Here is a 13,996-nt window from a genome sequence, read left to right as displayed (position 1 = left end):
AAGCATCTGGACTAGGGTGTGAGTCAGCTTGTGTCAGCAACTCCTTTACTAGGTGGACAGCAGGGTCGCTATCCTGCGTCTCTGCCCATCCATGGTGGGGCAATGGGTTAAACGTGGCCTCTGTTGGCGGAGCGCTTGTTCCTCACACAGTGGGAGCACTGGGTCACCTCGTGACGATGGAAAGCGGGTATCTCTATCTCCTCCAGCTCTTCCGGGTCTTCTCCCCCATCTGGCAAGTTGAGCATCCTGGACAGCGCATCAGCATTAGCGTTTTTATGCCCTGCCCGATACTTGATGGTAAACTCGTAGTTGGACAGTCGAGTCATCCATCGTTGTTCTAGGGCACCAAGCTTTGCCGTTTCAAGGTGGGTCAGCGGGTTGTTATCTGTGAAGACTGTAAATCTGGAGGAGGCGAGGTAGTGTTTGAAGCGCTCTGTTACAGCCCAGACTATGGCTAAAAACTCCAACTTAAAGGAACTATAGTTGTCGGGGTTCCTTTCCGTGGGCCGGAGATTCCTGCTGGTGTAGGCAATCATCCTCTCTCTGCCCTGCTGTACCTGGGACAGCACCGCTCCCAATCCCACGTTACTGGCATCCTTATGGCGTATGAAGGGTTGCCCATAGTCGGGGTAGGCCAGGACTTCATCTCCCGTAAGAGCCACTTTCAGTCGAGTGAAGGATTCGTCTTCTGGTTTACCCCAGTTGAATGGAGGATTCGGGTTCTTGGCCCTCTTGGACTGGTCCACTAAGAGGTCCTGCATGGGTGCCGCTATCTTGGTGAAACCCTTGATGAATCTCCTGTAGTAGCCTACCAGCCCGAGGAACTGCCGCACTTCTTTGATAGTGGAGGGTCTTGGCCAGTCCTTGATCATGGTGACTTTTTCAGGGTCTGGTGCTGCACCTTCAGCACTTACCACATGACCTAGGTACTGCACCTTGGGCTTCAACAGGTGGCACTTGGACGGCTTTACCTTCAGGCCATAATCAGATAGGGCTTCGAACATCGCGGCCAGGTGCTCCAGGTGGTCTTCATATGTCTTTGAGTAGACGATTACGTCGTCTAGGTACAGCAGAACGGTTTCGAAGTTTTTGTGTCCTGGGCAACACTCCATTAACCGCTGGAATGTTCCCGGGGCGTTGCAGAGCCCGAATAGCATGCAGTTGAACTCGCAGAGGCCCATTGGTGTCGTAAACGCGGTCTTCTCTCTGTCCGCCTCTGCCACGGGAACCTGCCAATACCCACTGGTGAGATCTAAAGTGGAGAAATAATTAGCAGATCTCAGTGCAGCTAATGATTCCTCAATTCTGGGTAATGGGTAGGCGTCCTTATGTGTAATGCGGTTAATCTGCCTATAATCAACACACATCCTCATTGTACCATCTTTCTTTCTAGCGAGGACTAATGGAGCTGGCCAGAGGCTACAACTATCTCTGATCACCCCAGCCTCCTTCACCTCCCGTAATATTCCCTTGGCACATTGATAGTTAGCTGGGGGTACAGGCCGGTACCTCTCTTTAATAGGCGGATGATCTCCTGTGGGGATATGATGTTGGACCCCTTTTATCTGCCCAAAGTCTAGTGGGTGTTTGCTAATGACTAGCTCATATTCTTGGACCACCCGGTACACCCCATGCTTTTGTTGCAAAGGGGTGGAGTCAGTGCCTACTTGTAGCTTCTGACACCAATCCTCCACCTGCCCCTTGGAGCCATTATCCTCTGCCGGTTTGGACGAAGGCAAGGGTTCCACTGCCTTTATTGCATTGTTACTGACAGTGAACAGCTTAGCAAGGGTGGCATACCGGGGTAAATGGACCTCTTTCTCCCCACAATTCAGGATGCGTGTTGGTACTCTTCCCTTGCGGATATCGACTACACCCCTGACTGTCAAGATGGTGGGCCTACTATCAGAGTACATGGGTTTTACCAGGGCCTGATAATCTTGACCCCAGAGACCTATTGCTACCCGACACCATATTAACATTTCACTCCTAGGGGGCATTGCAATGGGGAATGGATCACTCATTCTCACACTGCCGACTTCTCCACCAGACAGCTCTACCTGTTGTCTTTGCATCAGGGCTTTGATCTCCTTCTGCAGAACTCGCTGCTGACTGGAATTGGCAGTCTTTGCAACCTGTTGCAACAAAACAATAATTTCCCCAAGACCATTCTCTATCACATTGGTGCCTATAGTTATCATAGGATGGCTTTCTCGGCGATCAATATCAACAATTATCATCCCTTGTGATAGCAATTCTACTCGGCCAACCTTTATGGTCACCTCTTCATACCCCACCTGAGGCAAGGGCTGACCATTGCTGGCATAGATGTTAATATGTTCATCTGGACTGCGGGTAATGTCTGAATCAGTCCAGTATCATTTGAAAAGGATATATGGCATCGTTGTCACCTGGGAACCAGTGTCCAGTAACGCGTTCATTGGGATGCCATCAAGCACGACAGGTAGGACCGGTCGTACGCCCACGTACTTGCCTTGCCAACTTTGTGGGCCTTTTCTTCTTACTCCTGGGGGTTGGCCCTCTGCCCCAGAGGTTGCTCATTTAAATTGCAGAATCATGCGAGGTGCCCCGCTTTTTGACAGCAGCGGCAGATGGGTTGTCCGTCCTGGTCGTAGTGATCGCTGTTTCTCCCTCTGGTTGGTTGAATTCTTCTCTGTCGTCGCCACGGGATGTCATCTGGACTGGAAGCCAGCTGGATTCTTTCCTTTGGAGACACTTGCATGGCAACACTCATCAGGAGGGCGTTAAACTAGAAGAAGAGGGGATGGGAAGAAAAACACCGGACACGAACATGCAACCAGAGAACATACTAATGAAAGATATGAAGTGCGACAAAGAAGGTCCAAGACAAGATACTTGGAAGGGAGGTAAGACAATTTCTAATACAATCCACAGGGAGAAGATTGGAACAAAACAAAATCGTGTAAACTGCGTGCTAGCAAATGCCAGGAGCCTGACAAACAAGATGGATGAACTGGAAGCAGAAATATCTACAGGTAACTATGACATAGTGGGAATAACCGAGACATGGTTAGATGAAAGCTATGACTGGGCAGTTAACTTACAGGGTTACAGTCTGTTTAGAAGGGATCGAAGAAGTCGGAAAGGGGGTGGAGTCTGTCTATATGTAAAGACGTGTCTAAAGCCTACAATACGGGAGGATGTATGGGAGGGAAATGAGGAGGTCGAGTCCTTATGGGTGGAGATACATGGGGCAAAAAACAATAATAAAATTATCATAGGAGTCTGTTATAAACCACCAAATATAGCAGAAGCCACGGAAAGTCTATTAATGAGACAAATAGATGAAGTAGCAAAAAATAACAAGGTGATTATTATGGGGGACTTCAACTACCCCAATATAGACTGGGAAACCGAAAGCTGTAGATCTCAGAAAGGAAACAGGTTTTTGTCAATTATCAAAGACAATTATTTGTCACAACTTGTGCAGGAACCAACTAGAGGGACGGCCCTTTTAGACTTAATATTAACTAACAGGCCAGACAGAATAACTGAGGTGCAGGTCGGGGGGCACCTGGGAAATAGTGACCACAACATTGTACAATTCCACATGTGCTTCAGTAGGGTGCCCAGCAAGGGAGTCACAAAAACACTGAACTTCAAGAGGGCAAAGTTTGATCAGCTAAGAGATGCCCTTCACCTTATAGACTGGGATAGTATCTTTAGTAATAGGAGCATGGATAGAAAATGGGAAATTTTCAAAACAGTCCTACATAGTCACTGTAGAAGGTACATACCTTATGGGAATAAAAGGGCTAGGAATAGGAGGAAGCCAATGTGGCTAAATAAGGAAGTCAAGAGGGCAATGAAAAACAAAAAAAGGGCTTTCGGTAAACTTAAACAAGAAGGCAGCGAGGAAGCGCTAATATCTTATAGGGAAAAAAACAAAATCTGTAAGAAACAAATAAGAATAGCAAAAGAGGAGACAGAGAGACTAATTGCCAATGAAAGCAAAACGAATCCCAAACTGTTCTTTAACTATATAAACAGTAAAAGGATTAAAACTGATGGAGTTGGCCCATTGAAAAATAACCTGGGTAAAATCATAGAGGGCGATGAGGGTAAAGCAAACCTACTCAATAGCTTCTTCTCCACTGTTTTCACAAAAGAAAACAATTTATCGGAGGAAATGCAGAGTGATAAAGTAAATAATATTAAAATAGACAAGTCACCAGGCCCAGATGGCATACACCCCCGGGTACTAAAAGAATTAAGTAATGTGATAGACAGACCGCTGTATCTTATATTCAAGCACTCTTTATGGACAGGGACTGTCCCACTAGACTGGCGCCAAGCAAATGTGGTACCAATATTCAAAAAGGGGTCTAAAAGTGACCCTGGGAACTATAGACCAGTCAGCTTAACGTCTGTTGTGGGTAAATTGTTTGAAGGATTTCTTAGAGATGCTATTGTAGAATATCTTAATGATAATAACTGTCTAACTCCATATCAACATGGATTCATGAGGGATCGCTCCTGCCAAACAAACCTGATCGCCTTCTACGAGGAGGTGAGCTCACAGCTGGATCGGGGAGAGTCAGTGGATGTTGTATACCTTGACTTCTCCAAAGCGTTTGATACCGTGCCACACAAAAGGTTGGTATATAAAATGAGAATGCTTGGTCTGGGGGATAATGTGTGCAAGTGGGTAAATAGCTGGCTGAGTGATAGAAAGCAGAGGGTGGTTATCAATGGAGTAAGCTCAGGGTGTGTCAGGGTTACTAGCGGGGTGCCTCAAGGGTCAGTCTTGGGCCTTATATTATTTAATATATTTATTAATGATCTAGTGGAAGGGTTGCATAGTAAAATAGCAATATTTGCAGATGATACTAAACTTTGTAAAGTAGTTAATACAGATGAGGATAGGGCACAGCTACAGGAGGATTTAGATAAATTGGGGAGTTGGGCCAAAAAATGGCAAATGGGGTTCAATGCCGATAAATGTAAGGTCATGCACATGGGAAAGAAAAACAGCAGTCACCCATACATATTAAATGGGAAACCGTTGGGGAAATCTGACATGGAGAAGGACCTGGGCGTCTTGGTTAATAGCAAATTAAATTGGAGTGCCCAGTGTCAGGCAGCAGCTGCGAAGGCAAATAGAGTCATGGCATGCATCAGAAGAGGAATAGGGGCATATGATGAGAACATTGTTCTTCCTCTGTATAAAGCGCTGGTAAGGCCGCACTTAGAATATTGTGCACAGTTCTGGGCTCCGGTGCTCAGGAAAGACATATTGGAGCTAGAGAGGGTACAAAGGAGGGCGACTAAGGTAATAAAGGGAATGGAGGGACTAGAATACCCAGAGAGGTTGTCAAAATTAGGCCTATTTACGTTGGAAAAGAGAAGGCTTAAGGGAGACCTCATAAACATGTATAAATACATCAGGGGGCAGTACAGAGATCTCTCCCATGACCTGTTTATACCAAGGATGGTGACAAAGACGAGGGGGCACACTATGCGTCTGGAGGAAAGGAGGTTCCTGCACCAGCATAGAAGGGGATTCTTTACGGTCAGAGCCGTGAGACTCTGGAACTCTCTGGGAGAGGAAGTGGTGATGTCCAACTCACTTAATGAGTTCAAGAGAGGCCTGGACGCCTTTCTTGAGAACAATAAAATTACATTTTATGCTTAGTTAATTAATCCAGGGATTTAATCTGACTGCCAGATTGGTGTCGGGAAGTGAATTTTTCCTCAATGATGTAAATTGGCCTATACCGCATGTTTTTTTTTTGCCTTCCCCTGGATCAACGCTGCGGAATAGCTGCAGTGCACAAGAAATAGGCTGAACTGGATGGACGCTTGTCTTTTTTCGGCCTTATAAACTATGTAACTATGTAACTGTACGGTTTTGGTTAGTGTAGCCACACTTTTGGTCAGCTCCTGGACCTGAAGGCGTAGATCTGCAAAGGGGTCATTATCTAGGGTCTGCGCGTCAGCCTCCACAGGTTCAGGGGAAAAGTACGCCACCTCCTAGTGGTATGTGATAGCTGGGCGCCGGAGGGGTGCTGTGCCACTTGGGGTTGATACTCGCAGCACCCGGATGGCCCGGTCTTTAAATTGCGCAAAGTCCAGATCAGGGTTTTGCAGAGCCATAATGCGCAGCTGTGTCCGGTGAGGGTTAGACAGGAGCCCCTCAATAAACTGCTCAGTTAGCAATCTGTCCTCGTCTCGCACACTGTCGGGGTCTACCTGTTTAATGGCTCGCAGCGCCTCCTGCAGGTTTAGAGCATAGTCCCGTACACTATCCTGCACCCTTTGTTTGCACCCGTAGAACTTCATTTTAATCTCTGCTGCTGTGCGGGTGTGAAAGGTATCCTTCAACCGGGCCAGTATTTCCTTAACAGTGCTTTTGTCCTTGCCCGGCCAGGACTTCACCTCTCTCTGGGCTGCACCGATTAGCTGGCCTATGAGGATGCTGACTTTTTGCTCCTCAGACAGGGGGTACACTTGAAACAAACTGCGCAGTCTCTCCCCAAATTCGCTCAGGGTGTGCGACTCCCCTGAGTACTGGGGCAACCACGCCGCCCCCGGTATATATGGCATTGATAACGGCATTACAGTGGCGGCGGCTGCACCCGCGGCTGAATCCTCTCCCAGGTTGGGCATCTTTCTCCTCCCTAGTGAACCTCAGCCAGGTCCTGGGTTTCTGCTGACGTACCAGTATACTGCTCTGCAGGCGGGAGGGATCGCTTACCCGGCAGTTCCAGATCGGGGCCTCCTGTTTCCCCTCAACTGATGGCAAATGATGTGATGATACAGTTCAGTAAAGTCTATGGCACACAGTACCCGGTTATACCGGGCTTCGAATCCTGTTCGTGAGGCCAATTTGACGCACCCCCTGGGTACTCGGTAGCCCGGCCGGTCGGTGCTGGGGATGTCACGGTGGCAGTGACCCGGTTAGTGACCCATGGCGGTCAATTAAAGGGAAAGTAAAAGGGGAAATACCTGTGGTATGTGGCTATATGGGGCCGCCGCTGCGGTGCAGATCCTTTGGAGCTGATGGTGACGCAGTAGAGTTGGTTCAGCTCTCCACAGGCAGAACTAAGCTCCAGGGCAGTATATGTAGAATTGTGGAGGTGGATGTTGTTGATGCGGTGTAATGCAGGTGATGGTGCAGATAATGACCAGTCCACAGCTTAATGGCGGTTTCCTCTTATCTTTACTTGCGGTTTGTTAAGCAGACCGGGGCACGGGTACTAGCTGGTAGTAGAGGTCTGGGTGGCCTGGAAGCAAGTTGGGGATCCACCTCGCCAGGTAGAGTTGTAGGCCTTCCCTCTGCGCTATTCTCTTTGGCCCTGCTGCTTGAAGCTACACTGCGGCCCTCGTCCCTGAGTAAAACGTCACTTCCTCACCCGTATGGCAGGCAGCTTGGGCCTTCCTTAAGTGTCAGCTCCCATGTGGCGGTGCTGGGCCCTATGGTGCTGCTGTGCCGCTGGGCGTCTGGTGGGGTGAGGAGACCCGCAGTCTCCTGTCCTCCGGATTCGGCTGCTGGGCCTTAAGTGCCCCACAACCACGGACTCCGGTGTCCGGTTCCTTTGCGCTTCTCTCCTCTGGGGCGAGCTTGTACACAGCTCCCTTCCCCAGGTCCTTCCTCGTAGCGGTCCTGTCTTCAACTCCTCTCAACTCACCCTTACTAACCCCGCCTCCAAATTCCAGTTGCTAAGGGGAGGAGCTCCCCTTTCTGGTCTGGAGCCAGGAAAGTGGTGTATGCTGGTAAACCTGATTAGGGGACCCCTCCTTGCTTCCAGGCATGGCATCACCCCTTGTGAGGGAGGTAATGCCACTGTGGCAACCGGACCCCTGGGGTGCCACACATAGCAGAGAGGAGTACTTGCATATGTGGATAGCAGAGAGGTGCTTGCAATTTGCTGCAAATTTGTAGCAGAGCTGACACCCCCTCCCCCACCACTCCTCAGGAGACAGTGGCACTATGCTATATAAGGCTATGTGCCCACGATCAGGCGATAGCAGCGCTTTGGAGGTAGCGTATTTTCGCTGCGTTTGAACACGCAGATATACCGAATGTGTTCATTAAACAATGTGGATTTACAGCATCCAATACATTCTATTGGGGAAATTTCTGTTGCGGAGACTAGCATGACATGCTGCAGCTCATAAATCCGCGCCGCCGGTGAGTTTACATGGTGTCAAATAGAAGCACAGTGGGCATGAGATTTCTATAAATCCCATCCACTGTGCTTCTACTATACAACGCAGCGTTTTGGACGCAGCACAGATGAACTGCATCCAAAATTTTGCTATTATGGATCGTGTGCATGCAGCCTAACACTGGTTGTGCTCCGGCTCTTCCAAGGCGGTTCTCCTGCATCTGGTATCGGGTCCTGATTAGTGGAGCTGCACAGAGAATCCTGGTGTTTCACCAATCAAGCCTGGCATTGGTACGACAGGGGACCCTAAGACACTCCTTACTGAGGCCCATAACCTATTGCAGAGTGCATCTTCTTACAGTCACCACTGTACTTACGAGAGCTTCAATCAGCAAGATATCTTGAGTAAACAGTATTTACTTCATGCTGGATAAACATGAGATACAATTCAGTGTCACACAGTCTGTGTGCTGCTGACATAACACATTCAGGAAAGAAAGGAAACACAGGAAGTAAAAACAACCAACAATTGAGATCTTTTCTCCCCTCATTACAGCAAGCATATAACTTTACACACTATCGCCATCTGCTGTCTGATTAGTATAAAGTCCTCCTTTCACTTATAATAAGTCCTAATCTGTTGTGTATGCCAACACCCTTTCTCAACAGTAAGGACTTATTCAATCAAACCCAACTTTTTTATTAGTCTCTGGTGTTTATCAGCATTCAACGCCTTCGTGAAGATGTCTGCTGTCATTTCTTCAGTAGGACAATACTCTAACTTCAAGACTCCTTGTTCCTGATGATCTCTCAAGAAATGATATTTCACATCAATATGCTTGGTTCTTGGATTGACTCTTTCCATCTGAGCAAGAACAAGACATCCTTGATTGTCCTCTTTCAGTTTTGTTGGTTCCAACTGTGGTTGTCCTAATTCTGTCAACAATTGTCTTAACCACAGTACTTCTTGAGTCGCATGTGCTGCGGCAACATATTCTGCTTCTGTTGAAGACAGTGTCACAATTGACTGTTTCTTACTTGTCCAACTTATTGATCCACCTGAGAGAAAAAAAATATGTCCACTGGTAGATCTTCTGTCAGTTGGATCTCCAGCCCAATCTGCATCAACATATCCTGTTAACCCTCCTTCGGGGGCAACTGATCTGACAGGCGCAGCTCACTTAGTTTCATTTCTCTATTTTCAGTGGTTTGTCTGGGAAACACCCTCCTCCCAGTACCTTCCTAACTTTAAAGGCTGTGTGATTATGTGTATTCTCATTTATTACATTCCTATTAAGGTAACTGATCACTTTTAGAGCATTGAAATTTAAAAAAAAGGAAAATATAGCCAATTTTCTAGCCTGTGCCTGACCGGCGCAATGCCCCTAAACTCGTTATGAAACATATTGCCCCTGACGGAGGTTTAAAATGCAATTATCACTTGTGGGTAACTTCAGCTTAACATTGCTAGTTCCTTTCAAGTAACGCATCACTCTCTTCACGGCATTCCAATCAGCTTTAATTGGTTTTGATACCTTTCTACTCAGGATTCCTACTGCTGCTGCGATGTCTGGTCTTGTAACGGTCGCTAGATACAGTAGTTTTCCTATTGCTGTTCTGTATTCTTCATTATTTGGTAGCATATTTTTTTCACTGTTCATCTCTTTGAGATAATTAGTTTCCATTGGAGACTTTACTGTTTTTGCATCCTTTAATCCAAATTTTTCTGTTATGTCTTGAATCATGTGATTTTGATTCAGTAGGAAACTTCCGTCTTCTTCTCTTTCTACCTGTATTCCTAGGTACTGTTTTACATTTCCCAAGTCTTTGATTTCGAAATGTTGCTTCAGGTTTTTTAGAATGTTTTCTGTATCCCTTTCTTGTTTAAAACAAATCAAAATGTCGTCTACATATATGAGTACATAAATCCATCTATTAATCAGCCTTTTTGTGTACAAGCATGGATCAGCTTTGCTTCTTTGAAATTTTTCATTTGTAAGTACTTCCGTGATTTTGTCATTCCACGCTTTAGCTGCTTGCTTTAAACCATATATGCTTTTCTGTAGTTTGCAAACTTTGTTTGGATTTCTTTCATCTTTGAATCCTGGAGGTTGTTCCATGTAAATGTCTTCTGTTAAATCTCCATTCAAAAAAGCTGTCATTACATCCAGATGTCTCAGTTCCATCTGTTTCATTGCTGCAACTGTAAGTAAAGTTCTTATTGTAGTGTGTTTGACAACTGGAGAAAATGTCTCATCATAGTCTTCTCCATATTTTTGAGAATACCCTTTAGCTACGAGTCTTGCTCGGTATCTTTCAGCTGTGCCACCTGTTTGGTATTTTACTTTAAAAATCCATTTACATCCTATGGCTTTTCTTCCTTCTGGCAAATCTGTTAGTGTGCATGTATTTGAATCATGCATGGATTTAATTTCTGTTTCTGTTGCTTCTATCCATTTATTAGCTTCTTCAGGAGATTTAGATATGTCTTCCCAAGAGGTACTCTCATAGATTTTTCTTATGCTTGTCTTGTATGAGAGACGTTTTGGTGGTTTTCCTTTGTTCTCTCTCATTGAACGTCTTGGTTCTGTGTCTGTTTGTAGTTGTGATTCTTCACTTTCAGTATTTTGTTCTTCATTGATTTCTACTTCTTTCTCATCAGATATTTCTTCAGTTATGTCACTATTGCTTTTCTCATTTTTTGTTTCAACTGAAATCATAATGTCTTCATTTAAATCTTCAATGAATGTCACACTGTTACTCACCGTAACTCTGTCTGTTTTGGGATCTAGGATTCTATATCCTTTGCAATTTTCACTATATCCAACGAATATTCCTTCCATGGATCTGTTTTGAAGTTTGGAACGTTTTTCTGTTGGAATGAATCTAAAAACTTTACATCCAAAAGCTTTTAAATGATTGACACTTGGTTTCATACCTTGCCACAGTTCATATGGAGTTTTCGTCAGTTTTCTGGAAAAAAGTCGGTTCTGTAGATATGTAGCTGTCATTGCTGCCTCACCCCAATATTTCTCTGGTAGTTTGGAATCCCTCAGCATACATCTTATCATTTCTGTTAGAGTTCTGTTTTTCCTTTCAGCTACTCCATTTTGTTCAGGTGTGTATGGAACAGTTTTCTGGTGTTCTATTCCATTTTGTCTTAAGTAGTCTTCTATTCTGTGACCTGTAAATTCACCTCCATTATCACTTCTGATGACAATTGGCTTCCTTTGAAATTTGTTACTTGATCTTGTTACATAGTCTACAAGTTTATCAAAAACTTCACTTTTGTTTTTAATTAAGTATGTGACTGTGTATCTTGAGTAGTCATCTATAAAAGTCAACATGTATCTATTGCCTCCTGATGTAGTCACTTTCATGGGTCCACATACGTCAATATGCACCAAATCAAGTGGTCTTTCGGTTTTCATCTCACTTTCTTTTGGAATAGATATCCTGTGGCTTTGGATTTTATACAACATTCACATCTTACGGTAATTGAGCAATAGGATATCTTTAAATCTTTTGTCAATTCTTTTCTCTGTAGTTCCCTTATACTGTCAGGGTGTCTATGTCCTAGACGTCTATTCCACATGTGAATACAGTTTTTGTGATCATGTGTACATACCTTCATCTGTTCCTTTGGTGTGTCAAAATGATATAATTGTTCATCTGCCTTGACTTTGGTTATCACCTTGTTTCCTGCAATAATTGCACACTCATTGTCTTTGAATTTTACTGTAAGTCCTTTTGCTGTTAAACGTTTCACAGATAATAATCCGCCTTCCAATTTTGGAACATACAACACATCCTGTACAAGTATCTTTGAATATTGTCCGAACTTGTTTGAACAATTTAGCATACCTTGTCCGATACCTTCTGCGGTTATTTTGCTTCCATCTGCAAGATAAATGGCTTCTTTCTTATCTAAATCAAGATCAGTAAAGAAATTCTTGTCACTTGTCATATGACTCGTTGCTCCTGAATCAATAAACCAACCAAGTGATGATTTCTTGTCTGTTACTTTAAATGTGCCATTCCACTTATTCTCACATGAATCGGAAATTGTGTTTTTTACTTTCTGTGTATGCTTTTTATGTTGTAATTTTTGTTGTTCTGCTTTCCATATGGTACAGTCTTTCTTTAATTTACCTTTTTTCTTACATCTGAAGCATTCTCTTGTCTCTTTATTATAGGGTTTTTTAAATTCTGTTGCTTTAAGAGCGTTTTCACTGTCCTTTTCAGTAGAAGAATCATTTCTTTGTTCTTTTCTTCTCTGATATTCATCTATTAGTCTTGTTTTCACAAAATCTAATGTAATGTCAGTTTCTGGTCTCGTCTCAAGGGCATTTATCAAGGCTGTATACGAATCTGGTAAACTGCACAATAATATAGCTGCTACATGACTATCTTTAATGTCTTCACCAATAGATCTTAGCTGTGATATCACTTCCATCATTGAGAATATGTGCTTCTGCATGTCGTCATTTGCACTCAATCTCATCCTGTAAAGCTTTCTTAATAAAAGTAACTTGTGATTCAAGCTAGGTCTTTCATATGGTTTTCTTAATTCTTCCCACATTCCTTTAGCTGTTTCTTCATTTCTTATATGTATTAATTGAGCATCATCCGCTAATAAGCTAATGGTGGCTCCCCCTTGTCTATTCTTCTTATCCCATGTCTGATTATCTTGATCTGGTCTTTCTGTAACAATTACTTCCCATAAATCATCCTTAGATAACAACATCTCTACTTTGAATTTCCATAACTGATAATTTTCACTATTCAGTTTAGCTACTGTGAATTTCAGTTCTGTGTTACTCATCATCTTTATATAGTCTTACTTGTTTAGAGAGTTGTACTGAAGATATTCTCCTGTTTTTTCTTCTTGCTGATAGTTCCTGTATGTCCTGCCTGTGTTGAATTCTCTGTAATTATATCCAGCTCCTGGGATCATGAATTCCTTTGTCACTCTGTATCTGGATTTATTTCCTTCTGTTTACAGAGCTTATCTGTGTGCTCCGTTATCTGGGGTTATAAACCAGGATCCTCTTGTAGTGCGCTCCTGTAGTGTCTGGGCTTTAGTGTCTGGGTTCCGGCCTGGGCCCATAACTAGTGTTGAGCCACCCCCGTAGTGTTCGGGTTCGGTTCGGTTCGTCGAACACCGGGATGTTCGAGGAACTGTTCGTCGAACTGTTCGTCGAACACCTTAGAACACCGTCGAACACCGTTAAAACCAATGGCAGGCAAACAAAAACACATAGAAACACATAGAAAACACCTTCAAAGGTGTCCAAAAGCTGACAAACTGCTCAGAAGGCGCTTTCTTTAAAAAAGCCGGCCGGCAATACAGCAGCGGCATACACCGGTACCCGACAATTTAGACAAGAAGGAATAGAGCCTCACACATAGATTAGATAGATAGAAACATGTCAGTCACATATATATGAAGTACAGTGACAGTGTTGCTTACTGTACTTGTCATTTAGTGTAAAGGATTTATTAAAAAATATAACAGTGTTTTCATGCACTGTCTCTTTAAAAAAGCCGGCCGGCAATTCAGCATCTGTACCCGACAATTTATAACAGACAGAATAGAGCTTCACACATAGATTAGATAGATAGAAACATGTCAGTCACATATATATGAAGTACAGTGATAGTGTTGGTTACTGTACTTGTCATTTAGTATTAAAATAAAGGATTTATTATTAAAAAAAATTGGCGTGGGGTTCCCCTTAATTTTAGTCTCTAGCGGAGGTTAAGCAGACAGCTGGGGCAGATGTTTGAAGCCTGGGAAGGGGGTAATACCCACGGAGCTTCCCAGGCTACTAATATGAGCC

This window comes from Phyllobates terribilis, unplaced genomic scaffold (genome assembly GCF_046119375.1).
Source record: "Phyllobates terribilis strain yellow unplaced genomic scaffold, ASM4611937v1 Scaffold_1__5_contigs__length_1240528914, whole genome shotgun sequence".
NCBI lineage: Eukaryota > Metazoa > Chordata > Amphibia > Anura > Dendrobatidae > Phyllobates > Phyllobates terribilis.
This window is presented reverse-complemented; position numbering follows the sequence as displayed.